Source organism: Portunus trituberculatus, chromosome 35, assembly GCF_017591435.1.
Source record: "Portunus trituberculatus isolate SZX2019 chromosome 35, ASM1759143v1, whole genome shotgun sequence".
Classification (NCBI taxonomy): domain Eukaryota; kingdom Metazoa; phylum Arthropoda; class Malacostraca; order Decapoda; family Portunidae; genus Portunus; species Portunus trituberculatus.
The window spans coordinates 11690926-11703425 of record NC_059289.1 but is presented as its reverse complement, the minus strand read 5'-3'; the positions used below and the strand labels follow the sequence as shown (position 1 = coordinate 11703425).

Sequence of the window (12500 nt, the reverse complement as noted above, 5' to 3'; positions counted from 1 at the left end):
TTCGTGTTCTTGTTCTTGTTCTTGTTGTTCTTGTTGTGATGGTCATCATTATTGCCGTTATTCCTATATAGTTTTCCTGCGTCCTTTTATCAATTCTCTTTACATCCATGTTTTTCCCACAAAGTTATTTTTTTTCACTTAGAATTTGTATCCCCTCCTCCTCCTCCTTATCGCGTGTCATCATTGTCCTCAGGTCGAACTAAAGACAATTTACTTTCCTAATGAAAAGTGTGTGTGTGTGTGTGTGTGTGTGTGTGTGTGTGTGTGTGTGTGTGTGTGTGTGTGTGTGTGTGTCGCGCGCGCGCGCGCCCTTGTCTGTGCGTGTGCACTGGATCATAACCCTTTCATTCTGTCTAATTATTCATCGTCTGTCCACTCTTTTCTTTTCTTTTCTTTTCTTTTCTTTCTTTTCTTCCTCATCACAAAATCGTGCCACTAAATTATTATTGTGTGTCTTTTTTGTATCATTATTTTCGTCCTTGACAATCTCTTAATTTTTCTAATATAGATTCGCGAGTTGTTGTTGCTTTCTTCTTGTCGCAATGTCATTCTTCGCCTTCCCTTCTCAGTACCACACACAGCAACGGGTCTCTCTCTTGACTCCATCCTTGTCCCTCCTGTTACGCTCCTTTACGGTCGGTGTTTGTGAAGAGTCTGTGGGTCAGCATAAGACTTGCCTTCATGTAATTAGGAGCCGCAGTGTACCTCTGTGTCGCGGCCAACACCTGTAATTAAGTCGACAGAATAATGACCCAAGAAGACGCCGTGCCTTCGATCCATCCAGTTGCAGGAGGGAAGGGAAGGAAGGAAGGAAGGACGCAGAATTACGAGGGAAGGATGAAGGGATAGAGGGACGAAGGGAGGAGGAAGGGAAGACACAGGAAGGAAAGAAGGTAAAGGAAAGTTCTGTAGAATGGTAGGAGAGGAGAAGGAGGAAGGGACGTGAAATTAAACGGTAAGAAAGAAGGGATAGATGAGTAGAATGAGCTATATGACGGACGAGAAAGGGGTAGAGACGCGGAATTAAGAAGGAAAGGAGGAGGAATGGGAGGGAAAAAAGCCGGATTAACAGAGTAGGGGAGAGAAATGTAGGAAAGGAAGAAGATAGGAAAGAGGAGAAATTTAAGAAAAGAAAACGGTGAATTCGCAGGAAAGGAAGGACAGCGAGAGCAAATGTAACAGAGGAAGGATTAACGAAGGATAAAAAAAATATACGGGGATGAAAAAGAGTAAAGGTAGAGAAGGAAACAAGAGAAGAGAGAAAAGAAATCCATATCAGACATTTTGGTATCACATGTAAGAGGAAAGATAAAGTGAAGGAAAAAGAAAAGAAAGGAAAGGATCAAGAGAATTGAGCATCACAAACACAACTGACGCTAAAATAATTCGATGATTCTTACTTAAAAACTAATATTTTTAACATTTGAATGGTTTCTCTACTTTACTCAGACAATCGTTATGCAAAACAAAGAAACTACGCAAAAAAAAGAGTAAATAAAAAAAAAAAAACGTTTAAAGGAGAAAATTACTTAAATTATTTCCTTATGAGAAACATTTATATTTACATTCAATATTTTCTGGACATTAGACTTTACTTACCTTCTTTAATATTCTTGAACGGAGAAAGGTAGTTTATTTTTTCTGTCTAACGAAGTGATGGCAAGATGCGAGGAGTGGGAGGGGGGGGGGGGCAAGGTGTTTGATTCAGGCATTCACGAAGGAAACAAACGCAATCGTGAAAGACCACAAGATAATGCAAGTAAATACCACCATGGACAATAGATAGCTGCTGTTTGCGGTGGCCAGAAGAAAGAAAAAGAATGAAATCATGATATAGACTAGTAAATATGAGTGGAGGGAAAACAAGACTATAAATAAAGATACATGACTTCTTAGTATAGGAGATTGAATTTTTTTTTTTTTTTCTATTTCATTAACCTCCTCAGTACCATGACACGTTTTCATATCTATCCTGCTCACTATTTGGTGAACTTACACAACTTCAGAAGCTTAAGTGGTGATATAAATAGTGAAGACTGTGGATATTAATCTTCTGACCTCCATAGAGCTTTCCTAATGTAAATAAAATCGTCTAAATCACATCCAAAACTCAAGGTAAAAATGCGTCCCAGTACTGAAGGGGTTAAGAGACGTAGGTTGAATAAATGTTAAATATTTATAGTAAAGGTAACATAAGCAACATCCTACGTATCAGCAATCAAGAGGTGACAGGAATAAATGGGTTCAAGTAGCCGTAATAGATTCAAGAAGGGAAAATAAGAAGGTATTGTTTCTCATGTAATGGAAGATGAATTGTTAAGTCATTACGGAGCTTTGAAAGATCAATTGTGGGTGACAGATGGAAAGAGGTAGGTTTCTCAAGGAAGGATGGCTACTTGTTAACCTTCTTGCAACTACCCCAGCTTTTTTTTTATTCTTTCTTCTGCACATATTTACTTCTGTATTTTCCTCCTTGTCCTCTTCCTCCTCCTCCTACTTCTCTTTCTACTTCTCCTTCTCCTCCTTTTCCTTCTCCTTCTCCTCTTCCACCTCTTCCCCCTCCTTTTCCTTCTCCTTCTCCTATTTCTACTTCTGCTCCTCCTCCTCCTCCTCCTCCTCCTCCTCCTCCTCCTCCTCCTCCTCCTCCTCCTCCTCCTCCTCCTCCTCCTCCTCCTCCTCTTGTTTTTCGTTCATCTTAGTTCACCCTCTCTTCCTCCCAGATAGTGTCACTTACCACAATCTAAAATCCAACATTGTTTCCTCTGTATTGCTTTAGGTTCTTCAACATTGCCCTCCTCCTCCTCCTCCTCTTCCTCCTCCACCTTCCTCCTCTTCGCCTTGGTTCATCTCCACCTCCTTGTGTCTCTTCTGTAGATCGCCCTTCTCTTCCTGCTGCTCCTCCATCTTGTTATAGTAATGACTTCCACCCTCTCTCCAGCGCCAATTTGATAAACGTCCTTGGAGCGGAATTGTCTCCTGCCAATAAGGAGCACCAACATGCACAACCATTCCCAAGTAGAGGCTCCCCTTGAAGGTCGCTGCTCTCTCTCTCTCTCTCTCTCTCTCTCTCTCTCTCTCTCTCTCTCTCTCTCTCTCTCTCTCTCTCTCTCTCTCTCTCTCTCGACGAAGCCTATGCCAGAAAAGAGGTGAACCAGAAAAAATAAGGGCTTTGCTACATGCGATTGTTCTATTTTTGCGGCCATTGGGAGGCTTTATATAGCGTTTAAAAGCCTGAGCAGATTACAGTTTCCCCAGCGTCGGAAAATATAGTTAAGAACGTGTAATCCGTGCGCGGTTTACGTTCACTCAACATTCACATGACTTGCCTTTGAGGGCGCGGCGCTGCTTGTTTGGCAGTGACGTCATCAAGGAAGCTTCATCCAGAACGTAAATAGTGATAAACTTTTCCCCTCCCCTCCCCCCCCCTGTTTTCCTTTTTAATTCTGAAAGTGAGGGAGAGGGACTAATGCAGGAAATAGAGGAGGAGAAGGAGGAGAGACGGAAGTTGGAGGACACTGGGAGATTCTGTAATTAATTTTCAAAGTTCTCTTAATTGAATCTTGAAATAAAAGCTGCTCCTCCCCTGCCCTAGTCCACAGCGACACGAAGAAGCAAAGGAAGCGGCACTGGGGTCCCTGTTGCACTTGTCGTGGCCTCGGAGCTGAAGTCTAGGCGTTGGAAGGACTTAGTAGTGTTGTCTTGATGGTTAAAGAAAACATGTGAAAAATGCAGCAGCTTTTTTTTTTTTTTTTTTTTTTATACCGTGTGGACTTTTCACGGGAATTTGTGGGCTAAAGGGGATCTTATCATACACAAATCTCAACGTAAAAAGTACACCAGTATTGAAGGGGGTGAAAGAAAAGGACGAATGAAAAATATGTAGCTTTCTTAAGTGATAAGGCCCTGTTTAATGAAGAACACTCTAATGGTACATGAGACAGTTACTTACTTCGAATGTTTTGTAAGAGGCAGGTATATTTCAGAGATAAAATGATGGTTACTGTAGAACAATCGCAAGTATGGATAGGTGGGTGTATAGGCAGCTAATTAATTAACATGGTAAATAATGAGAGGATTAGTTGGGTAATTAGATCTTTTGTTAGTCAATTTGTTAGGATTTGTTAGGTTTTAGAGAGAGAGAGAGAGAGAGAGAGAGAGAGAGAGAGAGAGAGAGAGAGAGACAAAACATTAAGAGTAAACACGCACCTCTGTAGTATAGAAAAATAAAAACAGAAAAATATTCGAAAATATACGAATATTTGTAAGAAAAAAACATTATTCTTTCATCGTCTTTACCGAACAGACTGAGTAAGCGTGTTGCATGGCTGTGTGTCGAGGAGGGGAGGGAGGAGAGAGAAAACGCGTGAGTAGAAGCTAGGAAGAAAGAAAAAGAGGGATAGACACAGGTGGTAAGGATTATATGAGAAAGGGATGTGGTGCAGGAGGGAAAATATGAAGAGAAATGAGAGTTTACTTTATCTAGGAGGTGAGTGATGGGAGAGGTAAGGATGGCGTGGCATGGAGGCTATAGGGACTGAAGGGAAGGTCCTGGCTTGTAGTACAGATGAAACACAGGACAGGGATTGGGTAAGAAAGAGACAGGGGAGGGGAAAAGGAGGTACACCATGGCAAGGCAAGGAGAAGGTATGTCTGTGGCAAGGAAAGATGTACAGAACAGATGTATGAAGGATTTTATTTTTATTTGGGTGGTTGTTGACTGATTTGTCTTGATCATTTATTGGGCTCTTAAAGGAATACATCTGCCATTCAATGCAAATGTCAACCTTCGGCCAGGGTTCACTGTGTTTAACCCCTTCAGTACCATGAAGCGTTTCCATATTCATTCTGCTTAGTATCTGGTGATTTTATACAGCTTCACAAACCTATGTAGAGATTATAGTAGTAGTGAAGATTGTGGCCATTAATATTCTGACCTCCATAAAAGCTTCCTATTGTCAATGAAATGGTCTTATCGTACGTAAATCTCAAGGTAAAAAATGTGTCCCATTACTGAAGGGGTTAAACGTTTTATGAATTCAGTTTAGAGATTGTAGCTTTGTCAGAGCAAGGCAGGATTACTATTATTATTATTATTGTATTAGGTATTCATCCTTTTTTTCCTCCTCATTTGTTCTCTCTGCCCGGCTCATCCATGCTGGCATCAAACGAATGTGGATGTTTGATATGTTTTTTTTTTTTTATATATTCATATTTGGGGACGTAGAAATGTATATTCATAGGAGAAATTGTATATATTTGACTCATTATCTCATTGCTATTATTTAATTATAACATATCTTTTTGAATAACAGATATTATTCAGCAGTGCCAAACAAGTGTCTCAAAAGCCAGGGAGTGGGCGCGGACGATGGATAGTGACGATCAAGTGCGTGACATGTTCTTCTGCAGGTGTGTCCGATAACGTTATCTTGTGTTATGTGCTTATTCTTTCAGATACACAAAACGTTTAATAGCCGGAAATTTCTGCCTTTTTTGTAACTTCTTAGTGAGTTACACACCGTAAAACATAACCAGAGAGAGAGAGAGAGAGAGAGAGAGAGAGAGAGAGAGAGAGAGAGTAAAAGAAAAAAAAACAGATCAGAGATAGAGATGGAGAATATATAGAGAAGAGATAGAAAAGAGATAGAGAGAAGGGACAGAGAAGAGATAGAGAAGAAATAGAAAAGAAATAGGAAAGAGATAGAGAAAAGATAGAGAAGAGATAGAGAAGAGGGATATATCTAGTCATGGTTCGTGGTGACAGACTTATCCTCGGCTTCCTCAACCTCACAAATTCACTATAATAACACTGGGGGACGCATACCGGGCCTTCTGAGTGTGTTTAGGATGGATGTGTTAAGGTTAGATTGTAGGAAAGTTGTGGAGTGTATTGGAGCTTGACGTGGAGGAGAGAGAGGGTGGGTGAGAGTATTTAGGTTGGCATGTAGAGAGTGTGGTGTGCAGAGGTGTGGTGCAGCAAGGAGGGTGTTGGGGTGGGTTTTGTGCAGCTCCACCCCGCCTCGCCTCGCCCCACTCCAGTCTGGCCTCTCTCTGAGTGCTTAACGAAGAGGCGAGCATATGTTTGTTCCTTCCATCATTAGTGAGAGACATCATTTGTCCAGCTTGGAGTGTTTAGTTGGCGGGAGGAAGGGACGGACACTTGCCTCATGCAGCTGAGGGAGGGAGGGACACCTGAACGAACACCTGGCTTGTAGGATGGACACAGGGCATTTTGTGGATGAAGAGATGGATTCGAATCGTGTAGGAAATGTGGGTTACCAGAAGGAAGGAGACGAAGGAAGGCAAATTAAGAGATTGAAAAAAAAGGGAATACTAGGAAAAAGGCAGGAAGAAGAGAGGAACACAAAGTTGAGAAGGGAAGAAGAGAAAGGACGCTTTAAGGAAAAATAAGAAATAAGGGATGACTATAAAGAAAATTAAGGTAAAGGGAAAATGATAAGACAAATTGGAAAGGAAAAGAAATACCACTGGGAAGAGACGAAAAGGAACTGACACCCATCTGACAGATTAAAAGAGGACAGAGAAGAGCAGATAAGACAATTATCTAAAAATAATGGTATTAAAACAAATAGTCGAACATTTTTCGTATAAATAAACAATATACGACATAATAAGGAAGCATTTCATTTGTCGATATAAAGGGGGCAATACAAATATAGGAATTTTCAGAGCTAACTTCTAGACATGCTGCAAATGAGTGTAAAATGGGCAGCTTCCTTGAGGTCTTCCTTTGGCCGGGAGTGGAGGAGTCCCGGAGTGGCACGGAAAATTTGAAAAGTTGGATCTGATGCTGCATTTTCTGATTGCAAACGGAATTAAGGAGTCCGCAATGCCATGAAAAAGTCGTTGATATTTTTTTCATTTAAATCGAGATATTCAGGAGTTGTTTACGCTTAAATGAGAGAGAGAGAGAGAGAGAGAGAGAGAGAGAGAGAGAGAGAGAGAGAGAGAGATTTAAATTGAGTGAGAGAAGGAGAGAGTGGGAGAGGAAATTTGTAATATACCGAAAGCGGAAAAGAATATTTACAGTACTAAACAACAAATGAGAATAAAAGGAATTAGTAATGGTGATATAAATGATATAGTGGATAATTATTCATGAGAGGCAAAGAAGGGAAACGTGTGTGTGTGTGTGTGTGTGTGTGTGTGTGTGTGTGTGTGTGTGTGTGTGTGTGTGTGTCCTGAAACAAAATCTTGGTAGAAATTTCAGGTTATGTGTGGCAAAGTAAGACGGATTATGCAGTGCACTAAAAGGCTCACCGGCCAACCAAGTAAATGCATTGAGTGGCCACCCTAAGCCAGTGAGTGAGCAATCTTTACAGGTAGTCTGGACACCTCAAAAAAAATAAGAAACACAATCCACACACACACACACACACACACACACACACACACACACACACACACACACACACACACACACACACACACACACACACACACACACACACACACACACACCCCTGAGTCAGAATTATTTAAGAGTCAAACACTTGGTCTCTCTCAGGCTCTTGTTAGCACCTGCTAGGCACCATAACCCTTCCTCCTCCTCCTCCTCCTCCTCCTCCTCCTCCTCCTCCTCCTCTCTTTGTCTTTACCTTGTCCCTCTCCCTTGGTTCTATTTTCTTACCTTCGCTTTGTTCTTATTCCGTCCCTTCACCCTTTTTTCTTTCCTCACTTCACCAAAAGGCAAAAGGCAGACCGTTTACCTCTCCAAGTGGTGCATTTTTACCGCTACTTCCATGTTCCTTTTCCTCTTTTTTTTTCCTGCTCTTCTCTCGCTCTCATTCCTTATTTGTTCTGCTTCTCCTTTTCCTTGATTTTGTCTTTCCTAAATTTGTTCTTGTGTTTATTTTTCTTGCTATTATTTTTCCCTACTTATGTTCTGCCTCTTTCTCGTTATCTGGCAATGCTGCTGCTCTTCCTTCTCTCCTCCTCCTCCTCCTCCTCCTCCTCCTCCTCCTCCTCCTCCTCCTCCTCCTCCTCCTCCTCCTCCTCCTCCTCCTCCTCCTCCACTGAAGTCTCCCCCATTTGACCGCCTCCTCTACTCCAGCTGTCGATGTTTTTTTTCGTAAATATTTTGATCAAGAAGGGCATTTTATTTTTCTTAATTTCCAGTTCTAATCTGCGTCATTATATTATTTTTCTCTCCATAACATTTCACTTTTCATTCCTGAGTATGTGTTCCTCTCTCTCTCTCTCTCTCTCTCTCTCTCTCTCTCTCTCTCTCTCTCTCTCTCTCTCTCTGTCAATAACGACGAGATAGATCAACTCAACCGCGAACTCTCTCGTCGAAGTCAAATTGAAAGATGTGTATGTCCTTCTTGATTTAGTTTCCTGCAGCTTCGGCCTCTTTACCTCCTCCTCTTCCTCTTTCTCTTCCTCTTCTTCCTCTTTCTCCTCGTCTTCTTCCTGTCTCCTCCTCTTCCTCCTTCTCGTTCTCCTTCTTCTCTTGCCCCTTCCTGTTTCTCCTCTTCCGTGTCTTTTCCTCTTTTCCCTCTTTTCTTTCTCTCTCTCTCTCTCTCTCTCTCTCTCTCTCTCTCTCTCTCTCTCTCTCTCTCTCTCTCTCTCTCTCTCTCTCTCTCTCTCTCTCTCTCTCTCTCTCTCTCTCTCTCTCTCTCTCTCTCTTCTTCTTCTTCCTCCTTTCAGCTCAAATAGCATGTACAAATATAGTAAAGGAACAGAATACTATTTTCAGAAAAGCAATAAAAATTTTGGTGGGAGTGACCTCCATAGACCCTTCCTACTGTTAATATAATCTTTTAATCATAACCCCAAAAATAAATGTAAAAATGCGTCTCAGTATTGAAGGGTTTAAGTTACAATGAATATAACAAGAATGTAAACTACATCGAGTTCTTCAGCGTTTGCCTCAGCGTTTAGTGATCGACAAGAGGCGCTGTACAGGTGAAGCAAGCCTAGATTACTGACTTTACCAGGCAGAGAAGAGCCAGGCGAACGTACCAGTGACTGCAATAAAATCCGAGACAAATAAATGAAGCAGCAGGAGACGGCGTTGGTATTGCGGCGTGGCTTAGCGCTAGGTAGCGAGGCGTGGGGAGTCAAAGCGTCAAGGTGGTGGTGTGTGATGCTCGTTGGCGTGGGTAAAATGCCGGTCGCGTGTGATACATGTGTAGCGAGGCGTGTGAGGATGAAACATACGAGTACGTATCAGATATTGCAAAGTATGGAAGGTATGGAGCAGAGAGGCGTGAAGCAGAACATGTAGGCGTGGTTGTGGCGTGGCTGAGGCGTGGCTTTTGGGGGAGGCGTGGCGGCAAGGGCTCAGTGACTCCCTCAGGTGACTAGATATTCAAATGGGCCACTAACATTCCCACGTCATGAATATTTATCTACTTTTGACTTGGTAATCCTTATGAGGCGAGAGAAAAAAGTGAGGCAGTGATGCGGACCGCTAGCTGGCTGCTGGTTGGCTGGTTGGTTGGCTGGTTAGCTATCTGGTTTGCTGGCTGGCTGGCTAACTGGCTGGTTTTTTGGCAGGCTTGTTGACTGGCTGTCTGGCTGACTGGTTAACCGACTTGCAGACTGGATGACTGACTGGCTGGTTTGCTGTCTCTTTCACCCTGCCTCAATTCTCTCCCTCCCTCACGTCCTCTCCTTAGCTGTTACTGATTAATTGACTGGCTGGTTGACTGGCTATCAGGCTGACTGGTTAACCGGCTTGCAGGCTGGCTGGCTGACTGGCTGGTTTGCTGGTTTGCTGTGTCTCTCTTTCACCCTGCCTCATTCCGCCTCCTTTCACACCCCTTTATCACCTTTCGTTATTCACTGACTGGCTGAATGGCCGGCTGGCTCTACCCTACCCCGTTCCACCTCCGTTCATCACGCCCTATTCTCGACTGTTACTAACTGTTAGGTTGACTGGGTAGTTGACTTGACTGACTTGTTTCACATACACAACATACTGAATAGCTAACAACTCTTTTTACTTTAGATCCGCGTTGACTGACTGATCAGTTTTCTGACTGACTGGCTTCTTTCACGTCTATATCTTTCTGAATGGTGTCTCACTTACGTGTACACTAATTTATGAATTTATCTCCTCGACACACAGCTGATAGGTTCACTTCCGACAAACTCCAGGCGCTATTCATTCTACGTGTCGCCTTCTCTCATCTTCTTTAGTTGGTGTTAATTTACATTCTCTTCTCCCTCCACCCACCCCACCTAACGTTCTTCCACCAGGTAGCTTGTAAGGTAAATTGTGTATCTATTTTCAGTGACTTTATGCTTAAATGTTTGCCACTTGGCGTGCAATACATACATACGTTTCTCTGTGGTTTGCTTGTTCTTCATTACACTCTAAAAGTTCGTGTAACTTGTCTGCCTAAGGAGAAGAAAAAGTTACTCTACCTCTTTCTCCCAACCATGTATTCTTACTTGCAAATTCAATTGATCTACTTTAGAAAGAAACGTTAATTTCGTAATATCGTACTAGAAGTAAACTTTAATCATTTTACTGGTTTGGTTCTCTTTTAGTGATATTTTGAACATTATAGAAATATATTTTGCATAGATAAATAGAGAAAAGAAAGAATAAACGGTTAATATTATATTTTCAAAGAGAAAAAAAACAATAAGAGGATGATTTTGTTTTTCTTCTATACTACAAGACAATATGAATAAAATACTTTAAAACAAAAACTAAAGTCTGGAAAGCTTTAATGGATAGTACGGAAAAAATATTTGGCAGTGAAAAGATCATGGAATTAACTGTCCGTGGCACTTTTACACTGTTGGCGTCAAAGAAACAAAGAAACAAGAACATAATATAATAAAAGAACAAAGAAAACACCATTAAAATTTATTCCCACACAGCCTGCACTTAGTCACACCAATCAAGGTTAGTCGAGACGGAGACTACGGCGGCAAAGACCTCCTCCCTTGGCTGGCTGGACGGTGCTTGATACCTTATTAATACCATCAAAGGTGAACTGACACCTAAAATCAAACCAGCTTAATACGGAACCGAGCGTTAATCCGACTAATGACCGGCTAAGTAACTATATTAACTGCCATCCGGGCGTTACCTGACTGGATTAACGACGAGTGTCACGTGAGAATTGGATGGATCTGTTTCTTTTTTCTTTCATTAGACCTCTATCTTTTTTTCCTGCGTTGTAAACAAGGAAGAGGAAGGTAAATTGGAGAAAGGGATGAAAGAGAGAGAGAGAGAGAGAGAGAGAGAGAGAGAGAGAGAGAGAGAGAGAGAGAGACTTAGGATAGAGGAAGGGAAGATAGAGGAAAGAAAAGCGTTGGAGATTGTGAACTGTATTTGAGAAGAAAAGTGAAAGTGGTAGACGAGAAGCAGGACTGCGAAAGACGAGGAGGGAGCTGGAGGGAGAGGGGAAACAAAAGAACAAGGCTAGTAAAAAGAGAATTGAGTGTAACACAATGCATTTTATATTGTTTTGTAGATTAGGGTGTTATGAGAATAGAGGATTTCACGTTTCCCAAAGATTCATATTAAAGTATGATATAAAAACAAACATTTACCCATTACTTAATCATTATTGATTTCCTCGACTCACTGACATGCAGACAAACTGTTTCATTATATATTACTTGCTTACACAGACTTAAAAAACGAAATGAAGATGATACAAAGAGGCAGAGAAAACACACACACACACACACACACACACACACACACACACACACACACACACACACACACACACACACACACACACACACACACACACACACACACACACACACACACACACACACACACACACACACTCTCCTAGAAAGAAATATATAAAAAATGGAAGACACGTGTACAATAGATCAAGTTAACAGGTCGATGCAATACAGAGATGAATGAGTGAAGTTGACACGGCCTGGTGACCATGTGGGCGTGCCTCCCTCCAAGTAGCCAATGACCGTCCCTGTGTTGTCCTGACGCAGGCCCTTCACTCTGCTTCCCTCGCAGCCTTGCCTTGCCCATCCCATAACTTGTTGGCTACCCTCTCCCTCTCTTGACTTCCCCTCGGCCACCCCTCGAAGACTCCTGCCCTCAACCCCTATCATTCTCTTCTTCTACTACTACAACTACTACTTCATCATCATCATCATCATCATCATCATCATCATCATTATATTGTTATGATTATTATTATTATTATTATTATTATTATTATTATTATTATTATTATTATTATTATTTTTTTATTATTATTATTATTATTATTATTATTATCATCATCAATATTTGTATTTTCTTTTTTCTTTTCTTTTTCTTTTTTTCTTTTCTTCACAGGCGCATTTCTCTGTCTCCCTCATAGATTATCACAAACAATTTCTCTCTCTCTCTCTCTCTCTCTCTCTCTCTCTCTCTCTCTCTCTCTCTCTCTCTCTCTCTCTCTCTCTCTCTCTCTCTCTCTCTCTCTCTCTCTCTCTCTCTCTCTCTCTCTCCTTCATCATTGTCCTTTTTTGTTTCTTTCCTCTCCTCC

At 41.6% G+C, this 12500-nt stretch overlaps 1 protein-coding gene across 2 annotated transcripts in view; it reads left to right on the top strand.

Annotated features, from left to right (window-relative positions):
- LOC123513008 overlaps positions 1 to 12500 on the top strand; it is a 69877-nt gene that overhangs the window by 14589 nt on the left and 42788 nt on the right. The window contains exon 3 of one of the 2 annotated variants that reach the window (XM_045269815.1): positions 5313 to 5409. The exons of the other annotated variant lie outside the window; for it this stretch is intronic. The gene's annotated coding sequence lies outside the window, so the exon portion shown is untranslated. The remainder of the gene's footprint in view (positions 1 to 5312; positions 5410 to 12500) is intronic. 2 annotated transcript variants of the gene reach the window in all.